Here is a 21,967-nt window from a genome sequence, read left to right on the forward strand (position 1 = left end):
CTTTATGGGGACGTTTTACCCTGGAACAGACAGTGATGTTCTGGGAGATGTAACGTGATCATGGAAATGAGAAACCTCCTTTATGGGGACGTTTTACCCTGTAACAGACAGTGATGTTCTGGGAGATGTAACGTGATCATGGACCTGAGAAACCTCCTTTATGGGGACGTTTTACCCTGGAACAGACAGTGATGTTCTGGGAGATGTAACGTGATCATGGACCTGAGAAACCTCCTTTATGGGGACGTTTTACCCTGTAACAGACAGTGATGTTCTGGGAGATGTAACGTGATCATGGACCTGAGAAACCTCCTTTATGGGGACGTTTTACCCTGGAACAGACAGTGATGTTCTGGGAGATGTAACGTGATCATGGACCTGAGAAACCTCCTTTATGGGGACGTTTTACCCTGGAACAGACAGTGATGTTCTGGGAGATGTAACGTGATCATGGACCTGAGAAACCTCCTTTATGGGGACGTTTTACCCTGGAACAGACAGTGATGTTCTGGGAGATGTAACGTGATCATGGAACTGAGAAACCTCCTTTATGGGGACGTTTTACCCTGGAACAGACAGTGATGTTCTGGGAGATGTAACGTGATCATGGACCTGAGAAACCTCCTTTATGGGGACGTTTTACCCTGGAACAGACAGTGATGTTCTGGGAGATGTAACGTGATCATGGACCTGAGAAACCTCCTTTATGGGGACGTTTTACCCTGTAACAGACAGTGATGTTCTGGGAGATGTAACGTGATCATGGAACTGAGAAACCTCCTTTATGGGGACGTTTTACCCTGGAACAGACAGTGATGTTCTGGGAGATGTAACGTGATCATGGACCTGAGAAACCTCCTTTATGGGGACGTTTTACCCTGGAACAGACAGTGATGTTCTGGGAGATGTAACGTGATCATGGACCTGAGAAACATCCTTTATGCTCTGTTCAACCTTCACGATAATACCCTGAGCTCTCTGTTCAACCTGATAATACACTGAGCTCTCTGTTCAACCTGATTATACACTGAGCTCTCTGTTCAAACTGATAATAGAGATCAGTGTATTATCAGGTTGAACAGAGAGCTCAGTGTATTAGCATGCAGGTTGAACAGAGCGATCAGTGTATTATGAGGTTGAACAGAGAGCTCAGTGTATTATCAGGTTGAACAGAGAGTTCAGTACATTATCAGGTTGAACAGAGAGCTCAGTGTATTATCAGGTTGAACAGAGAATTCAGTGTATTATCAGTTTGAACAGGGAGATCAGTGTATTATCAGGTTGAACAGATAGATCATTGTGCTATCATGCAGTTTGAACAGAGAGCTCAGTGTATTATCAGGTTTAACAGAGAGCTCAGTGTATTATCAGGTTGAACAGAGAGATCAGTGTATTATCATTCAGGTTGAACAGAGCTCAGTGTATTATCATTCAGGTTGAACAGAGAGATCAGTGTATTATCAGGTTGAACAGAGAGATCATTGTATTATCAGGTTGAACAGAGAGATCAGTGTATTATCAGGTTGAACAGAGAGCTCAGTGTATTATCAGGTTGAACAGAGAGCTCAGTATATTATCAGGTTGAACAGAGAGCTCAGTGTATTATCAGGTTGAACAGAGAGATCAGTGTATTTCAGCTCTAACAGAGAGATCAGTATATTATCAGGTTGAACAGAGAGCTCAGTGTATTATCAGGTTGAATAGAGAGATCAGTGTATTATCATTCAGGTTGAACAGAGCTCAGTGTATTATCAGGTTGAATAGAGAGATCAGTGTATTATCAGGTTGAACAGAGAGCTCAGTGTATTATCAGGTTGAACAGAGAGATCAGTGTATTATCAGGTTGAACAGAGAGCTCAGTGTATTATCAGGTTGAACAGAGAGCTCAGTATATTATCAGGTTGAACAGAGAGCTCAGTGTATTATCAGGTTGAACAGAGAGATCAGTGTATTTCAGCTCTAACAGAGAGATCAGTATATTATCAGGTTGAACAGAGAGCTCAGTGTATTATCAGGTTGAACAGAGAGCTCAGTGTATTATCAGGTTGAACAGAGAGATCAGTGTATTATCAGGTTGAACAGAGAGATCAGTGTATTATCACGTTGAACAGAGAGATCAGTGTATTATCAGGTTGAACAGAGAGCTCATTGTATTATCAGGTTGAACAGAGAGATCAGTGTATTTCAGCTCTAACAGAGAGATCAGTGTATTATCAGCTCTAACAGAGAGATCAGTGTATTATCATTCAGGTTGAACAGAGCTCAGTGTATTATCAGGTTGAACAGAGAGATCAGTGTATTATCAGGTTGAACAGAGAGCTCAGTGTATTATCAGTTTGAACAGACAGATCAGTGTATTATCATTCAGGTTGAACAGAGCTCAGTGTATTATCAGGTTGAACAGAGAGATCAGTGTATTATCAGGTTGAACAGAGAGCTCAGTGTATTATCAGGTTGAACAGAGAGCTCAGTGTATTATCAGGTTGAACAGAGAGCTCAGTGTATTATCAGGTTGAACAGAGAGATCAGTGTATTATCAGGTTGAACAGAGAGATCATTGTATTATCAGGTTGAACAGAGAGCTCAGTGTATTTTCAGCTCTAACAGAGAGATCAGTGTATTATCAGGTTGAACAGAGAGATCAGTGTATTATCAGCTCTAACAGAGAGATCAGTGTATTATCAGGTTGAACAGAGAGATCATTGTATTATCAGGTTGAACAGAGAGATCAGTGTATTATCAGGTTGAACAGAGAGATCAGTGTATTATCAGGTTGAACATAGAGATCAGTGTGTTATCAGGTTGAACAGAGAGCTCAGTGTATTATCATTCAGGTTGAACAGAGATCAGTGTATTATCAGGTTGAACAGAGAGATCAGTGTATTATCAGTTTGAACAGAGATATCAGTGTATTATCAAGTTGAATAGAGAGATCAGTGTATTATCAGGTTGAACAGAGATGTCAGTGTATTTCAGCTCTAACAGAGAGATCAGTGTATTATCAGCTCTAACAGAGAGATCAGTGTATTATCATTCAGGTTGAACAGAGATCAGTGTATTATCAGGTTGAACAGAGAGATCAGTGTATTATCAGGTTGAACAGAGAGATCAGTGTATTATCAAGTTGAATAGAGAGATCAGTGTATTATCAGGTTGAACAGAGAGATCAGTGTATTATCAGGTTGAACAGACAGATCAGTGTATTATCAGTTTGAACAGAGAGATCAGTGTATTATCATTCAGGTTGAACAGAGAGATCAGTGTATTATCATTCAGGTCTAACAGAGAGATCAGTGTATTATCAGGTTGAACAGAGAGATCAGTGTATTATCAGGTTGAATAGAGAGATCAGTGTATTATCAGGTTGAACAGAGAGATCAGTGTATTATCAGGTCTAACAGAGAGATCAGTGTATTATCAGGTTGAACAGAGAGATCAGTGTGTTATCAGGTTGAACAGAGAGCTCAGTGTATTATCATTCAGGTTGAACAGAGATCAGTGTATTATCAGGTTGAACAGAGAGATCAGTGTATTATCAGTTTGAACAGAGATATTAGTGTATTATCAGGTTGAACAGAGAGATCAGTGTATTATCAAGTTGAATAGAGAGATCAGTGTATTTCAGCTCTAACAGAGAGATCAGTGTATTATCAGCTCTAACAGAGAGATCAGTGTATTATCATTCAGGTTGAACAGAGATCAGTGTATTATCAGGTTGAACAGAGAGATCAGTGTATTATCAAGTTGAATAGAGAGATCAGTGTATTATCAGGTTGAACAGAGAGATCAGTGTATTATCAGGTTGAACAGACAGATCAGTGTATTATCAGTTTGAACAGAGAGATCAGTGTATTATCATTCAGGTTGAACAGAGAGATCAGTGTGTTATCATTCAGGTCTAACAGAGAGATCAGTGTATTATCAGGTTGAACAGAGAGATCAGTGTATTATCAGGTTGAACAGAGAGATCAGTGTATTATCAGGTTGAACAGAGAGATCAGTGTATTATCAGCTCTAACAGAGAGATCAGTGTATTATCAGGTTGAACAGAGAGATCAGTGTATTATCATTCAGGTTGAACAGAGAGATCAGTGTATTATCAGGTTGAACAGAGAGATCAGTGTATTATCAGGTTGAACAGAGAGATCAGTGTATTATCAGGTTGAACAGAGAGATCAGTGTATTATCAGGTTGAACAGAGAGATCAGTGTATTATCAGGTTGAATAGAGAGATCAGTGTATTTCAGCTATAACAGAGAGATCAGTGTATTATCAGCTCTAACAGAGAGATCAGTGTATTATCAGGTTGAACAGAGAGATCAGTGTATTATCAGGTTGAACATAGAGATCAGTGTGTTATCAGGTTGAACAGAGAGCTCAGTGTATTATCATTCAGGTTGAACAGAGATCAGTGTATTATCAGGTTGAACAGAGAGATCAGTGTATTATCAAGTTGAATAGAGAGATCAGTGTATTATCAGGTTGAACAGAGAGATCAGTGTATTTCAGCTCTAACAGAGAGATCAGTGTATTATCAGGTTGAACAGAGAGATCAGTGTATTATCAGGTTGAACAGAGAGATCAGTGTATTATCAGCTCTAACAGAGAGATCAGTGTATTATCAGGTTGAACAGAGAGATCAGTGTATTATCAGGTTGAACAGAGAGATCAGTGTATTATCAGGTTGAACAGAGAGATCAGTGTATTATCAGGTTGAACAGAGAGATCAGTGTATTATCAGGTTGAATAGAGAGATCAGTGTATTTCAGCTATAACAGAGAGATCAGTGTATTATCAGCTCTAACAGAGAGATCAGTGTATTATCATTCAGGTTGAACAGAGAGATCAGTGTATTATCATTCAGGTCTAACAGAGAGATCAGTGTATTATCAGGTTGAACAGAGAGATCAGTGTATTATCAGGTTGAACAGAGAGATCAGTGTATTATCAGGTTGAACAGAGAGCTCAGTGTATTATCAGTTTGAACAGACAGATCAGTGTATTATCAGGTTGAACAGAGAGATCAGTGTATTATCATTCAGGTTGAACAGAGCTCAGTGTATTATCAGGTTGAACAGAGAGATCAGTGTATTATCAAGTTGAACAGAGAGCTCAGTGTATTATCAGGTTGAACAGAGAGCTCAGTGTATTATCAGGTTGAACAGAGAGCTCAGTGTATTATCAGGTTGAACAGAGAGATCAGTGTATTATCAGGTTGAACAGAGAGATCATTGTATTATCAGGTTGAACAGAGAGCTCAGTGTATTTTCAGCTCTAACAGAGAGATCAGTGTATTATCAGGTTGAACAGAGAGCTCAGTGTATTATCAGGTTGAACAGAGAAATCAGTGTATTATCAGGTTGAACAGAGAGCTCAGTGTATTTTCAGCTCTAACAGAGAGATCAGTGTATTATCAGGTTGAACAGAGAGATCAGTGTATTATCAGCTCTAACAGAGAGATCAGTGTATTATCAGGTTGAACAGAGAGCTCAGTGTATTATCAGGTTGAACAGAGAGATCAGTGTATTATCAGGTTGAACAGAGAGCTCAGTGTATTATCAGGTTGAACAGAGAGCTCAGTATATTATCAGGTTGAACAGAGAGCTCAGTGTATTATCAGGTTGAACAGAGAGATCAGTGTATTTCAGCTCTAACAGAGAGATCAGTATATTATCAGGTTGAACAGAGAGCTCAGTGTATTATCAGGTTGAACAGAGAGCTCAGTGTATTATCAGGTTGAACAGAGAGATCAGTGTATTATCAGGTTGAACAGAGAGATCAGTGTATTATCACGTTGAACAGAGAGATCAGTGTATTATCAGGTTGAACAGAGAGCTCATTGTATTATCAGGTTGAACAGAGAGATCAGTGTATTTCAGCTCTAACAGAGAGATCAGTGTATTATCAGCTCTAACAGAGAGATCAGTGTATTATCATTCAGGTTGAACAGAGCTCAGTGTATTATCAGGTTGAACAGAGAGATCAGTGTATTATCAGGTTGAACAGAGAGCTCAGTGTATTATCAGTTTGAACAGACAGATCAGTGTATTATCAGGTTGAACAGAGAGATCAGTGTATTATCATTCAGGTTGAACAGAGCTCAGTGTATTATCAGGTTGAACAGAGAGATCAGTGTATTATCAGGTTGAACAGAGAGCTCAGTGTATTATCAGGTTGAACAGAGAGCTCAGTGTATTATCAGGTTGAACAGAGAGCTCAGTGTATTATCAGGTAGAACAGAGAGATCAGTGTATTATCAGGTTGAACAGAGAGATCATTGTATTATCAGGTTGAACAGAGAGCTCAGTGTATTTTCAGCTCTAACAGAGAGATCAGTGTATTATCAGGTTGAACAGAGAGATCAGTGTATTATCAGCTCTAACAGAGAGATCAGTGTATTATGTTTGTCAGGTTGAACAGAGAGATCATTGTATTATCAGGTTGAACAGAGAGATCAGTGTATTATCAGGTTGAACAGAGGGATCAGTGTATTATCAGGTTGAACATAGAGATCAGTGTGTTATCAGGTTGAACAGAGAGCTCAGTGTATTATCATTCAGGTTGAACAGAGATCAGTGTATTATCAGGTTGAACAGAGAGATCAGTGTATTATCAGTTTGAACAGAGATATCAGTGTATTATCAAGTTGAATAGAGAGATCAGTGTATTATCAGGTTGAACAGAGATATCAGTGTATTTCAGCTCTAACAGAGAGATCAGTGTATTATCAGCTCTAACAGAGAGATCAGTGTATTATCATTCAGGTGGAACAGAGATCAGTGTATTATCAGGTTGAACAGAGAGATCAGTGTATTATCAGGTTGAACAGAGAGATCAGTGTATTATCAAGTTGAATAGAGAGATCAGTGTATTATCAGCTCTAACAGAGAGATCAGTGTATTATCAGGTTGAACAGACAGATCAGTGTATTATCAGTTTGAACAGAGAGATCAGTGTATTATCATTCAGGTTGAACAGAGATCAGTGTATTATCATTCAGGTCTAACAGAGAGATCAGTGTATTATCAGGTTGAACAGAGAGATCAGTGTATTATCAGGTTGAATAGAGAGATCAGTGTATTATCAGGTTGAACAGAGAGATCAGTGTATTATCAGGTCTAACAGAGAGATCAGTGTATTATCAGGTTGAACAGAGAGATCAGTGTGTTATCAGGTTGAACAGAGAGCTCAGTGTATTATCATTCAGGTTGAACAGAGATCAGTGTATTATCAGGTTGAACAGAGAGATCAGTGTATTATCAGTTTGAACAGAGATATCAGTGTATTATCAGGTTGAACAGAGAGATCAGTGTATTATCAAGTTGAATAGAGAGATCAGTGTATTATCAGGTTGAACAGAGAGATCAGTGTATTTCAGCTCTAACAGAGAGATCAGTGTATTATCAGCTCTAACAGAGAGATCAGTGTATTATCATTCAGGTTGAACAGAGATCAGTGTATTATCAGGTTGAACAGAGAGATCAGTGTATTATCAAGTTGAATAGAGAGATCAGTGTATTATCAGGTTGAACAGAGAGATCAGTGTATTATCAGGTTGAACAGACAGATCAGTGTATTATCAGTTTGAACAGAGAGATCAGTGTATTATCATTCAGGTTGAACAGAGAGATCAGTGTATTATCATTCAGGTCTAACAGAGAGATCAGTGTATTATCAGGTTGAACAGAGAGATCAGTGTATTATCAGGTTGAATAGAGAGATCAGTGTATTATCATTCAGGTTGAACAGAGCTCAGTGTATTATCATTCAGGTTGAACAGAGAGATCAGTGTATTATCAGGTTGAACAGAGAGATCAGTGTATTATCAGGTTGAACAGAGAGATCAGTGTATTATCAGGTTGAACAGAGAGATCAGTGTATTATCAGCTCTAACAGAGAGATCAGTGTATTATCAGGTTGAACAGAGAGATCAGTGTATTATCATTCAGGTTGAACAGAGAGATCAGTGTATTATCAGGTTGAACAGAGAGATCAGTGTATTATCAGGTTGAACAGAGAGATCAGTGTATTATCAGGTTGAACAGAGAGATCAGTGTATTATCAGTTTGAACAGAGATATCAGTGTATTATCAGGTTGAACAGAGAGATCAGTGTATTATCAAGTTGAATAGAGAGATCAGTGTATTATCAGGTTGAACAGAGAGATCAGTGTATTTCAGCTCTAACAGAGAGATCAGTGTATTATCAGCTCTAACAGAGAGATCAGTGTATTATCATTCAGGTTGAACAGAGATCAGTGTATTATCAGGTTGAACAGAGAGATCAGTGTATTATCAAGTTGAATAGAGAGATCAGTGTATTATCAGGTTGAACAGAGAGATCAGTGTATTATCAGGTTGAATAGAGAGATCAGTGTATTATCATTCAGGTTGAACAGAGCTCAGTGTATTATCATTCAGGTTGAACAGAGAGATCAGTGTATTATCAGGTTGAACAGAGAGATCAGTGTATTATCAGGTTGAACAGAGAGATCAGTGTATTATCAGGTTGAACAGAGAGATCAGTGTATTATCAGCTCTAACAGAGAGATCAGTGTAGTATCAGGTTGAACAGACAGATCAGTGTATTATCAGTTTGAACAGAGAGATCAGTGTATTATCATTCAGGTTGAACAGAGATCAGTGTATTATCATTCAGGTCTAACAGAGAGATCAGTGTATTATCAGGTTGAACAGAGAGATCAGTGTATTATCAGGTTGAATAGAGAGATCAGTGTATTATCAGGTTGAACAGAGAGATCAGTGTATTATCAGGTCTAACAGAGAGATCAGTGTATTATCAGGTTGAACAGAGAGATCAGTGTGTTATCAGGTTGAACAGAGAGCTCAGTGTATTATCATTCAGGTTGAACAGAGATCAGTGTATTATCAGGTTGAACAGAGAGATCAGTGTATTATCAGTTTGAACAGAGATATCAGTGTATTATCAGGTTGAACAGAGAGATCAGTGTATTATCAAGTTGAATAGAGAGATCAGTGTATTATCAGGTTGAACAGAGAGATCAGTGTATTTCAGCTCTAACAGAGAGATCAGTGTATTATCAGCTCTAACAGAGAGATCAGTGTATTATCATTCAGGTTGAACAGAGATCAGTGTATTATCAGGTTGAACAGAGAGATCAGTGTATTATCAAGTTGAATAGAGAGATCAGTGTATTATCAGGTTGAACAGAGAGATCAGTGTATTATCAGGTTGAACAGACAGATCAGTGTATTATCAGTTTGAACAGAGAGATCAGTGTATTATCATTCAGGTTGAACAGAGAGATCAGTGTATTATCATTCAGGTCTAACAGAGAGATCAGTGTATTATCAGGTTGAACAGAGAGATCAGTGTATTATCAGGTTGAATAGAGAGATCAGTGTATTATCATTCAGGTTGAACAGAGCTCAGTGTATTATCATTCAGGTTGAACAGAGAGATCAGTGTATTATCAGGTTGAACAGAGAGATCAGTGTATTATCAGGTTGAACAGAGAGATCAGTGTATTATCAGGTTGAACAGAGAGATCAGTGTATTATCAGCTCTAACAGAGAGATCAGTGTATTATCAGGTTGAACAGAGAGATCAGTGTATTATCATTCAGGTTGAACAGAGAGATCAGTGTATTATCAGGTTGAACAGAGAGATCAGTGTATTATCAGGTTGAACAGAGAGATCAGTGTATTATCAGGTTGAACAGAGAGATCAGTGTATTATCAGTTTGAACAGAGATATCAGTGTATTATCAGGTTGAACAGAGAGATCAGTGTATTATCAAGTTGAATAGAGAGATCAGTGTATTATCAGGTTGAACAGAGAGATCAGTGTATTTCAGCTCTAACAGCGAGATCAGTGTATTATCAGCTCTAACAGAGAGATCAGTGTATTATCATTCAGGTTGAACAGAGATCAGTGTATTATCAGGTTGAACAGAGAGATCAGTGTATTATCAAGTTGAATAGAGAGATCAGTGTATTATCAGGTTGAACAGAGAGATCAGTGTATTATCAGGTTGAACAGACAGATCAGTGTATTATCAGTTTGAACAGAGAGATCAGTGTATTATCATTCAGGTTGAACAGAGAGATCAGTGTATTATCATTCAGGTCTAACAGAGAGATCAGTGTATTATCAGGTTGAACAGAGAGATCAGTGTATTATCAGGTTGAATAGAGAGATCAGTGTATTATCATTCAGGTTGAACAGAGCTTAGTGTATTATCATTCAGGTTGAACAGAGAGATCAGTGTATTATCAGGTTGAACAGAGAGATCAGTGTATTATCAGGTTGAACAGAGAGATCAGTGTATTATCAGGTTGAACAGAGAGATCAGTGTATTATCAGCTCTAACAGAGAGATCAGTGTATTATCAGGTTGAACAGAGAGATCAGTGTATTATCATTCAGGTTGAACAGAGAGATCAGTGTATTATCAGGTTGAACAGAGAGATCAGTGTATTATCAGGTTGAACAGAGAGATCAGTGTATTATCAGGTTGAACAGAGAGATCAGTGTATTATCAGGTTGAACAGAGATCAGTGTATTATCAGGTTGAACAGAGAGATCAGTGTATTATCAGGTTGAATAGAGAGATCAGTGTATTTCAGCTCTAACAGAGAGATCAGTGTATTATCAGCTCTAACAGAGAGATCAGTGTATTATCAGCTCTAACAGAGAGATCAGTGTATTATCAGCTCTAACAGAGAGATCAGTGTATTATCAGCTCTAACAGAGAGATCAGTGTATTATCATTCAGGTTTAACAGAGATCAGTGTATTATCAGGTTGAACAGAGAGATCAGTGTATTATCAGGTTGAACAGAGAGATCAGTGTATTATCAAGTTGAATAGAGAGATCAGTGTATTATCAGGTAGAACAGAGAGATCAGTGTATTATCAGGTTGAACAGACAGATCAGTGTATTATCAGTTTGAACAGAGAGATCAGTGTATTATCATTCAGGTTGAACAGAGAGATCAGTGTATTATCATTCAGGTCTAACAGAGAGCTCAGTGTATTATCAGGTTGAACAGAGAGATCAGTGTATTATCAGGTTGAACAGAGAGCTCAGTGTATTATCAGGTTGAACAGAGAGCTCAGTGTATTATCAGGTTGAACAGAGAGCTCAGTGTATTATCAGGTTGAACAGAGAGATCAGTGTATTATCAGGTTGAACAGAGAGATCATTGTATTATCAGGTTGAACAGAGAGCTCAGTGTATTTTCAGCTCTAACAGAGAGATCAGTGTATTATCAGGTTGAACAGAGAGATCAGTGTATTATCAGCTCTAACAGAGAGATCAGTGTATTATCAGGTTGAACAGAGAGATCATTGTATTATCAGGTTGAACAGAGAGATCAGTGTATTATCAGGTTGAACAGAGAGATCAGTGTATTATCAGGTTGAACATAGAGATCAGTGTGTTATCAGGTTGAACAGAGAGCTCAGTGTATTATCATTCAGGTTGAACAGAGATCAGTGTATTATCAGGTTGAACAGAGAGATCAGTGTATTATCAGTTTGAACAGAGATATCAGTGTATTATCAAGTTGAATAGAGAGATCAGTGTATTATCAGGTTGAACAGAGAGATCAGTGTATTTCAGCTCTAACAGAGAGATCAGTGTATTATCAGCTCTAACAGAGAGATCAGTGTATTATCATTCAGGTTGAACAGAGAGATCAGTGTATTATCAGGTTGAACAGAGAGATCAGTGTATTATCAAGTTGAATAGAGAGATAAGTGTATTATCAGGTTGAACAGAGAGATCAGTGTATTATCAGGTTGAACAGACAGATCAGTGTATTATCAGTTTGAACAGAGAGATCAGTGTATTATCATTCAGGTTGAACAGAGAGATCAGTGTATTATCATTCAGGTCTAACAGAGAGATCAGTGTATTATCAGGTTGAACAGAGAGATCAGTGTATTATCAGGTTGAACAGAGAGATCAGTGTATTCTCAGGTTGAATAGAGAGATCAGTGTATTATCAGGTTGAACAGAGAGATCAGTGTATTATCAGGTCTAACAGAGAGATCAGTGTATTATCAGGTTGAACAGAGAGATCAGTGTGTTATCAGGTTGAACAGAGAGCTCAGTGTATTATCATTCAGGTTGAACAGAGATCAGTGTATTATCAGGTTGAACAGAGAGATCAGTGTATTATCAGTTTGAACAGAGATATCAATGTATTATCAGGTTGAACAGAGAGATCAGTGTATTATCAAGTTGAATAGAGAGATCAGTGTATTATCAGGTTGAACAGAGAGATCAGTGTATTTCAGCTCTAATAGAGAGATCAGTGTATTATCAGCTCTAACAGAGAGATCAGTGTATTATCATTCAGGTTGAACAGAGATCAGTGTATTATCAGGTTGAACAGAGAGATCAGTGTATTATCAAGTTGAATAGAGAGATCAGTGTATTATCAGGTTGAACAGAGAGATCAGTGTATTATCAGGTTGAACAGACAGATCAGTGTATTATCAGTTTGAACAGAGAGATCAGTGTATTATCATTCAGGTTGAACAGAGAGATCAGTGTATTATCATTCAGGTCTAACAGAGAGATCAGTGTATTATCAGGTTGAACAGAGAGATCAGTGTATTATCAGGTTGAATAGAGAGATCAGTGTATTATCATTCAGGTTGAACAGAGCTCAGTGTATTATCATTCAGGTTGAACAGAGAGATCAGTGTATTATCAGGTTGAACAGAGAGATCAGTGTATTATCAGGTTGAACAGAGAGATCAGTGTATTATCAGGTTGAACAGAGAGATCAGTGTATTATCATTCAGGTTGAACAGAGAGATCAGTGTATTATCAGGTTGAACAGAGAGATCAGTGTATTATCAGGTTGAACAGAGAGATCAGTGTATTATCAGGTTGAACAGAGAGATCAGTGTATTATCAGGTTGAATAGAGAGATCAGTGTATTATCAGGTTGAACAGAGATATCAGTGTATTTCAGCTCTAACAGAGAGATCAGTGTATTACCAGCTCTAACAGAGAGATCAGTGTATTATCAGCTCTAACAGAGAGATCAGTGTATTATCAGCTCTAACAGAGAGATCAGTGTATTATCAGCTCTAACAGAGAGATCAGTGTATTATCATTCAGGTTGAACAGAGATCAGTGTATTATCAGGTTGAACAGAGAGATCAGTGTATTATCAAGTTGAATAGAGAGATCAGTGTATTATCAGGTTGAACAGAGAGATCAGTGTATTATCAGGTTGAACAGACAGATCAGTGTATTATCAGTTTGAACAGAGAGATCAGTGTATTATCATTCAGGTTGAACAGAGAGATCAGTGTATTATCATTCAGGTCTAACAGAGAGATCAGTGTATTATCAGGTTGAACAGAGAGATCAGTGTATTATCAGGTTGAACAGAGAGATCAGTGTATTATCCGGTTGAATAGAGAGATCAGTGTATTATCATTCAGGTTGAACAGAGCTCAGTGTATTATCATTCAGGTTGAACAGAGAGATCAGTGTATTATCAGGTTGAACAGAGAGATCAGTGTATTATCAGGTTGAACAGAGAGATCAGTGTATTATCAGGTTGAACAGAGAGATCAGTGTATTATCAGCTCTAACAGAGAGATCAGTGTATTATCAGGTTGAACAGAGAGATCAGTGTATTATCATTCAGGTTGAACAGAGAGATCAGTGTATTATCATTCAGGTTGAACAGAGAGATCAGTGTATTATCAGGTTGAACAGAGAGATCAGTGTATTATCAGGTTGAACAGAGAGATCAGTGTATTATCAGGTTGAACAGAGAGATCAGTGTATTTCAGCTCTAACAGAGAGATCAGTGTATTATCAGCTCTAACAGAGAGATCAGTGTATTATCAGCTCTAACAGAGAGATCAATGTATTATCAGCTCTAACAGAGAGATCAGTGTATTATCAGCTCTAACAGAGAGATCAGTGTATTATCATTCAGGTTGAACAGAGATCAGTGTATTATCAGGTTGAACAGAGAGATCAGTGTATTATCAGCTCTAACAGAGAGATCAGTGTATTATCATTCAGGTTGAACAGAGATCAGTGTATTATCAGGTTGAACAGAGAGATCAGTGTATTATCAGTTTGAACAGACAGATCCGTGTATTTTTAGCATGAGTCCATCCATTGCCACTTGTTATCAAATAAATATGAGAAAATGACGTCCCATGGGAGGCCATAGTTATTTTATTTCTTATGACATTAGCGTCCTCTCTAACTGCAGTAGCATCGTGGGCCTTCTGATGGATCCACTTCTTTCTTTCAATGAGTTGTGGGAACAGCCATGTTGCCCCCGGCGTTATGCTAATATTTATTCAGGTTGATATTACTCTGCTGTTTACAGAATCTCCACCGGGTCACTGTCTGTCAATAGGAGCAATAATATTCAGTTACTCATAACTTCCTCCTTATGCATCTCTATCTTATAACCAACAATATCCTCTGGAAGAATGTCTGATGTCTGCCAGCTGCTCCCAGTAACATGAATCAGAAACTCTAATTATTACTATTATCTCAATATATGAATCTGTGACAGCATTCATAGTATATTGTACACAAACATGACAACTCAAATGGAGATATCAGAGCTGACTGTCTTGTTTTGGTACAGAATCCCTCCATGTAGGTCTCGGTAGAATCAGCAGTCAGGGAGGTCAGTGTTGTTTTAGTTGGTTTAGCTACAGTGAGACTCTACCAGCCTTGGTAAGCCACTCCTCCATATGGCTGATGCTGCTAGGTACTCACCAGTACTCACCTTCCTCTCCTCCACCTCCTCCTCATCTACTCCTCATCTTCCTCCTCTCCTCTCCCCCTCCTCTTCCTCTCATCTCATCTCCTCTCCTCCTCTTCCTCTCTCTCTCCCCTCATCCTCTCCACCTCCCCCTCCTCTTTCTCCTCCTCCTCCTCTCCTTCCCCCCTCCTCTCCTTTAGACTCCTCATCTCCTCTCCTCTCCTCCTCGTCTCCTCTCCTCTCCTCCCCTCTCCCCTCCTCACCTCTCTTCTCCTCTCGTCTCCTCGTCTTTTCTCCTCCTCTCTCCTCCTCTCATCTCCTCCTCCTCTCCTCCTCCTCTTCTCCTCTCCTCCTCTTCTCCTCTTCTCCTCTTCTCCTCCTCTTCTCTCCTTCTCCTTTCATCTCCTCCTCCTCTCCTCTCCTCTACTCCTCTCGTCTCCTCCTCCTCTCCTCCTTGTCTCCTCTCCTCTCCGCTCCTCTCCTCTCCTCCTCTCGTCTCCTCCTCCTCTCCTCTCCTCCTCGTCTCCTCTCCTCCTCTCGTCTCCTCCTCCTGACCTCTCCTCCTCTCCTCTCCTCCTATTGTCTCCTCCTCCTCGGTTCCTCCTCTCCTCTCCTCTCCTCTCGTCTCCTCCCCTCTCCTCACCTCTCCGCTTCTCTCCTCCTCCCCTCTCCTCCTTTTCTCCTCCTCTTCTCTCCTCTCCTCTCCTCTCCTCCTCCTCGTCTCCTCCTCTCCTCTCCTCCTCTTGTCTCCACCTCCTCCCCTCCTCGTCTCCTCTCCTCCTCCCCTCTCCTCTCCTCTCCTCTCATCTCCTCTCCTCTACTCTCCTCTCCTCCACCTCTCCTCCTCCTCTCGTCTCGTCTCCTCTCCTCCTCTCCTCTCCTCTCCTCTCCGCCCCTCCCCTCCTCTCCTCCTATCGTCTCCTCCTCCTCGTTTCATCCTCTCCTCTCCTCTCCTCCTCTTTTTTCCACTCCTCATCTCCTCTCCTCTCCTCTCATCTCCTCCTCCTCGTCTCCTCCTCTCCTCTCCTCCTCTCGTCTCCTCCTCCTCTCCTCCTCTCCTCCTCATCTCCTCTCCTCCTCTCCTCTCCTCGCCCCTCCCCTCCCTCCTCTCCTCTCCTCTCTTCCTGCTCTCCCCCTCGTCTCCTCCTATCCTCTCCCCTCCTCTCTTCCTCTCGTCTCCTCTCCTCTCCTCCTCTCCCCTCTCCTCATATCGTCTCCCCCCCTCCTCTCCTCTCCTCTCCTCTCCTCTCCTCTCATCTCCTCTCCTCCTCATCTCCTCTCCTCCTCTCCTCTCCTCCCCTCCTCTCCTCTCCTCCTATCGTCTCCTCCTCCTCGTTTCCTCCTATCCTCTCCTCTCCTCTCCTCCTCTTCTTTCCACTCCTCATCTCCTCTCCTCTCCTCTCATCTTCTCCTCCTCGTCTCCTCCTCTCCTCTCTTCCTCTCGTCTCCTCCTCCTCTCCTCCTCTCCTCCTCATCTCCTCTCCTCCTCTCCTCGCCCCTCCCCTCGCCTCTCCTCTCCTCTCCTCCTGCTCTCCCTCTCGTCTCCTCCTATCCTCTCCTCTCCTCTCTTCCTCTTGTCTCCTCTCCTCCTCTCCCCTCTCCTCATATCGTCTCCTCTCCTCTCCTCTCTTCTCCTCTCCTCTCCTCCTCTTTTTTCCACTCCTCATCTCCTCTCCTCTCATCTCCTCTTCCTCGACTCCTCCTCTCCTCTCCTCCTCTCGTCTCCTCCTCCTCTCCTCCTCTCCTCCTCATCTCCTCTCCTCCTCTCCTCTCCCCGCCCCTCCCCTCCCTCCTCTCCTCTCCTCTCCTCTCCTCCTCCTCTCCCCCTCGTCTCCTCCTCTCCTCTCTTCCTCTCGTCTCCTCTCCTTCTCTCCCCTCTCCTCCTCTCCTCTCCTCTCCTCCTCATCCTCTCCTCTCCTCTCCTCCTCTCCTCTCCTCTCCTCTCCTCCTATCGTCTCCTCCTACTCGTTTCCTCCTCTCCTCTCCTCCTCTTCTTTCCACTCCTCATCTCCTCTCCTCTCCTCTCATCTCATCTCCTCCTCCTCTCCTCCTCACCCCTCCCCTCCCCTCCTCTCCTCTCCTCTCCTCCTTGTCTCCTCTCCTCTCCTCCTCCTTTCATCTCCTCCTCCTCTCTTCCTCATCTCCTCCTCTCCTCTCCTCCTCTTGTCTCCTCCTCCTCTCCTCCTCTCCTCTCCTCCTCTTGTCTCCTCCTCCTCTCCTCTCCTCTCCTCTCATCTCATCTCATCTCCTCCTCGTCTCCTCCTCTCCTCCTCCTATCTCCTCCTCCTCTCCTCCTCCTCTTCTCCTCTCCTCCTCTTCTCCTCTTCTCCTCCTCTTCTCTCCTTCTCCTTTCATCTCCTCCTCCTCTCCTCTCCTCTACTCCTCTCGTCTCCTCCTCCTCTCCTCCTTGTCTCCTCTCCTCTCCTCTCTGCTCCTCTCCTCTCCGCTCCTCTCCTCCTCTCGTCTCCTCCTCCTCTCCTCTCCTCCTCCTCGTCTCCTCCTCTCCTCTCCTCCTCCTCGTCTCCTCCTCTCCTCTCCTCCTCTTGTCTCCACCTCCTCCCCTCCTTGTCTCCTCTCCTCCTCCCCTCTCCTCTCCTCTCCTCTCCTTTGTATACTGACAGACACTTGATTGTAGTCTTTAGGCTGACAGACACTTGCTTTGTAGTCTGTAGTCTGACAGACACTTGCTTTGTAGTCTTTATGCTGACAGACACTTGATTTGTAGTCTGTATGCTGACAGACACTTGCTTTGTAGTCTGGAGTCTGACAAACACTTGCTTTGTAGTCTTTATGCTGACAGACACTTGCTTTGTAGTCTTTATGCTGACAGACACATGCTTTGTAGTCTGTAGTCTGACAGACACTTGCTTTGTAGTCTTTATGCTGACAGACACTTGATTTGTAGTCTGTATGCTGACAGACACTTGCTTTGTAGTCTGGAGTCTGACAGACACTTGCTTTGTAGTCTTTATGCTGACAGACACTTGCTTTGTAGTCTTTATGCTGACAGACACTTGCTTTGTAGTCTTTATGCTGACAGACACTTGCTTTGTAGTCTTTATGCTGACAGACACTTGCTTTGTAGTCTTTATGCTGACAGACACTTGCTTTGTAGTCTGTAGTCTGACAGACACTTGCTTTGTAGTCTGTAGTCTGACAGACACTTGCTTTGTAGTCTTTATGCTGACAGACACTTGCTTTGTAGTCTTTATGCTGACAGACACTTGATTTGTAGTCTGTATGCTGACAGAAACATGCTTTGTAGTCTGTATACTGACAGACACATGCTTTGTAGTCTGTAGTCTGACAGACACTTGCTTTGTAGTCTGTAGTCTGACAAACACTTGCGTTGTAGTCTGTATACTGACAGAAACTTGATTTGTAGTCTTTAGGCTGACAGACACTTGCTTTGTAGTCTGTAGTCTGACAGACACTTGCTTTGTAGTCTTTATGCTGACAGACACTTGATTTGTAGTCTGTATGCTGACAGACACTTGCTTTGTAGTCTGTAGTCTGACAGACACTTGCTTTGTAGTCTGTAGTCTGACAGACACTTGCTTTGTAGTCTGTAGTCTGACAGAAACATGCTTTGTAGTCTGTATGCTGACAGACACTTGATTTGTAGTCTGTATGCTGACAGACACTTGCTTTGTAGTCTGTATACTGACAGACACTTGCTTTGTAGTCTGTATACTGACAGACACTTGCTTTGTAGTCTGTATACTGACAGACACTTGCTTTGTAGTCTTTATGCTGACAGACACTTGCTTTGTAGCCTGTATACTGACAGACACTTGCTTTGTAGCCTGTATACTGACAGACACTTGCTTTGTAGTCTGTAGTCTGACAGACACTTGCTTTGTAGTCTGTAGTCTGACAGACACTTGCTTTGTAGCCTGTATACTGACAGATAATGTGTTTTTACTTTTACAAGCTATCAAACAGTAGGTCTGTAGGTTTTAAGACAGACACTTGATTAGGTATTAGGTATTGACGACAGACAGTAGGTATGGGCAGGTTTGGTTCTGTCACAGTACACTGACCTCCTGCTGTTTCCTTCCTTCCTTCCTTCCTTCCTTCCTTCCTTCCTTCCTTCCTTCCTTCCTTCCTTCCTTCCTTCCTTCCTTCCTTCCTTCCTTCCTTCCTTCCTTCCTTCACACCTTCTTTCCTTTCTTCCTCCACCCCTCCCACCTCCCTCTCTCCCAACTCCCTCCCTCCTCCCTCTCTCCCAACTGCCTACCTCCCTCCCTCCCTCCCTCCCTCCCTCCCTCCCTCCCTCCCTCCCTCCCTCCCTCCCTCCCTCCCTCCCTCCCTCCCTCCCTCCCTACCTCTCTCCCCCTCCCTCCCTTCTCCCTCCCTCCCTATTCCCTCCCTCCCTCCTCCTCCCTCCCTTCTCCCTCCCCCTCCCTCCCTCCCTCCATTACCCAGCATGTTTTATCCCTTCATCAATAATGAAGTAGCTCCCCTCCTGTCTTTGTACCACTGACTCTCTCCACACACACACACACACACACACACACACACACACACACACACACACACACACACACACCCACACACACACACACAACACACGACACACGACACACGACACACCCTTCACCCCTTCACCTAACCCCCACCCAACATCAAGTCTAAGATTTCTATTGCATTTGCTAATCACTGTTCAATAATGCAGTGGTGTGTCTCTATGCTGTTGAAGGGTCTGAGGCGTCCAGTAACATATGGTGTACCAGTACAGACCAGCCAGCCAGGCCAGTGGTCAGGTTGCTGCTCCTTATCACAAAGGCAGGCAGTAGGGAAAACAACTTGTTTCACTTGTTTTTCAGGGCTTGACTTTTGTTCCCTGCTTGTTAGGTTTAATGAGTGGCTGGCTGGTTATAACAGCCAGTGGAATTTGCGGTGTTAGTTGACACGATGGTTATCTAGAGGGGCGTTTCATTTCCTCTGGAAGCTGCTACTGTCTCAGTCCATCTCTTATCTGCTGTCTGGTTTACCATTTGTCCAGCAGGAACTGACTCACAGAGATCTCTCTCAAATACGACATCATTTTGTCATCACAGTTAGATAACTTCATACTGTTTCTATCAATATTGTGTCTCAGCGATATACGGCTTGGCTCTGTGAATGAAGGTCTTTGCTTCAGACTTGCAGAGATCGCGACCTGTGTGTGTGTGTGTGTGTGTGTGTGTGTGTGTGTGTGTGTGTGTGTGTGTGTGTGTGTGTGTGCGTGTGCATGTATTTTGGGGGGTTTGGGCTGTGTGTATGTGTGTATTTGGGGGGTTTGGGCTGTGTGTCAGTGTATTTGGGGGTGTGGCTGTGTGTCAGTGTGTATTTGGGGGGTTTGGCTGTGTGTCAGTGTGTATTTTGGGGGTTTGGCTGTGTGTCAGTGTGTATTTTGGGGGTTTGGCTGTGTGTCGGTGTGTATTTGGGGGGTTTGGGCTGTGTCCGTGTGTATTTTGGGTGTTTGGGCTGTGTGTCAGTGTGTATTTTGGGGGTTTGGCTGTGTGTCAGTGTGTATTTTGGGGGTTTGGGCTGTGTGTCAGTGTGTATTTTGGGGGTTTGGGCTGTGTGTCAGTGTGTATTTGGGGGGTTTGGCTGTGTGTCAGTGTGTATTTTGGGGGTTTGGCTGTGTGTCAGTGTGTATTTTGGGGGTTTGGCTGTGTGTCGGTGTGTATTTGGGGGGTTTGGGCTGTGTGTCCGTGTGTATTTTGGGTGTTTGGGCTGTGTGTCAGTGTGTATTTTGGGGGTTTGGCTGTGTGTCAGTGTGTATTTTGGGGGTTTGGGCTGTGTGTCAGTGTGTATTTTGGGGGTTTGGGCTGTGTGTCAGTGTGTATTTGGGGGTTTTGGCTGTGTGTCAGTGTGTATTTTGGGGGTTTGGCTGTGTGTCAGTGTGTATTTTGGGCTGTGTGTCAGTGTGTATTTGGGGGTTTTGGCTGTGTGTCAGTGTGTATTTTGGGGGTTTTGGGCTGTGTGTCAGTGTGTATTTTGGGGGTTTTGGCTGTGTGTCAGTGTGTATTTGGGGGGTTTGGCTGTGTGTATTTGGGGGGTTTGGGCTGTGTGTCAGTGTGTATTTGGGGGGTTTTGGCTGTGTGTCAGTGTGTATTTTGGGGGTTTGGCTGTGTGTCAGTGTGTATTTTGGGCTGTGTGTCAGTGTGTATTTGGGGGTTTTGGCTGTGTGTCAGTGTGTATTTTGGGGGTTTTGGGCTGTGTGTCAGTGTGTATTTTGGGGGTTTTGGCTGTGTGTCAGTGTGTATTTGGGGGGTTTGGCTGTGTGTATTTGGGGGGTTTGGCTGTGTGTCAGTGTGTATTTTGGGGGTTTGGCTGTGTGTCGGTGTGTATTTTGGGGGTTTGGCTGTGTGTCAGTGTGTATTTTGGGGGTTTTGGCTGTGTGTATTTTGGGGGTTTGGGCTGTGTGTATTTTGGGGGTTTTGGCTGTGTGTATTTTGGGGGTTTTGGCTGTGTGTATTTTGGGGGTTTTGGCTGTGTGTATTTTGGGGTTTTTGGCTGTGTGTCAGTGTGTATTTTGGGGGTTTGGGCTGTGTGTATTTTGGGGGTTTTGGCTGTGTGTCAGTGTGTATTTGGGGGATTTGGCTGTGTGTCAGTGTGTATTTTGGGCTGTGTGTCAGTGTGTATTTTGGGGGTTTGGCTGTGTGTCAGTGTGCATTTGGGGGATTTGGCTGTGTGTCAGTGTGTATTTTGGGGTGTTTTGCTGTGTGTCAGTGTGTATTTTGGGGGTCTGGCTGTGTGTCAGTGTGTATTTTGGGCTGTGTGTCCGTGTGTATTTTGGGGTTTGGCTCTGTGTCAGTGTTTATTTTGGGGGTTGGGCTGTGTGTCAATGTGTATTTTGGGGGGTTTGGTTGTGTGTCAGTGTGTATTTGGGGGGTTTGGCTGTGTGTCAGTGTGTATTTGGGGTGTTTGGCTGTGTGTCAGTGTGTATTTGGGGGGTTTGGCTGTGTGTCAGTGTGTATTTGGGGGGTTTGGCTGTGTGTCAGTGTGTATTTGGGGCGTTTGGCTGTGTGTCAGTGTGTGTGTTTCTGCTCACAAGACATCCCCAGTGAAGGATGGTTCCTCTCAGAGCTGCCCGGACATCCCCAGTGAAGGATGGTTCCTCTCAGAGCTGCCCGGACATCAGAGCTGCCTTGACATGCTGGGTCAGAGATTGATAGTCTCTGACCCAGCATGTTATACAGTAATACAGAATGTTATACAGTAATAC

The sequence above is a fragment of the Oncorhynchus masou genome, chromosome 29, assembly GCF_036934945.1.
Source record: "Oncorhynchus masou masou isolate Uvic2021 chromosome 29, UVic_Omas_1.1, whole genome shotgun sequence".
In the NCBI taxonomy this organism is placed as follows: domain Eukaryota; kingdom Metazoa; phylum Chordata; class Actinopteri; order Salmoniformes; family Salmonidae; genus Oncorhynchus; species Oncorhynchus masou.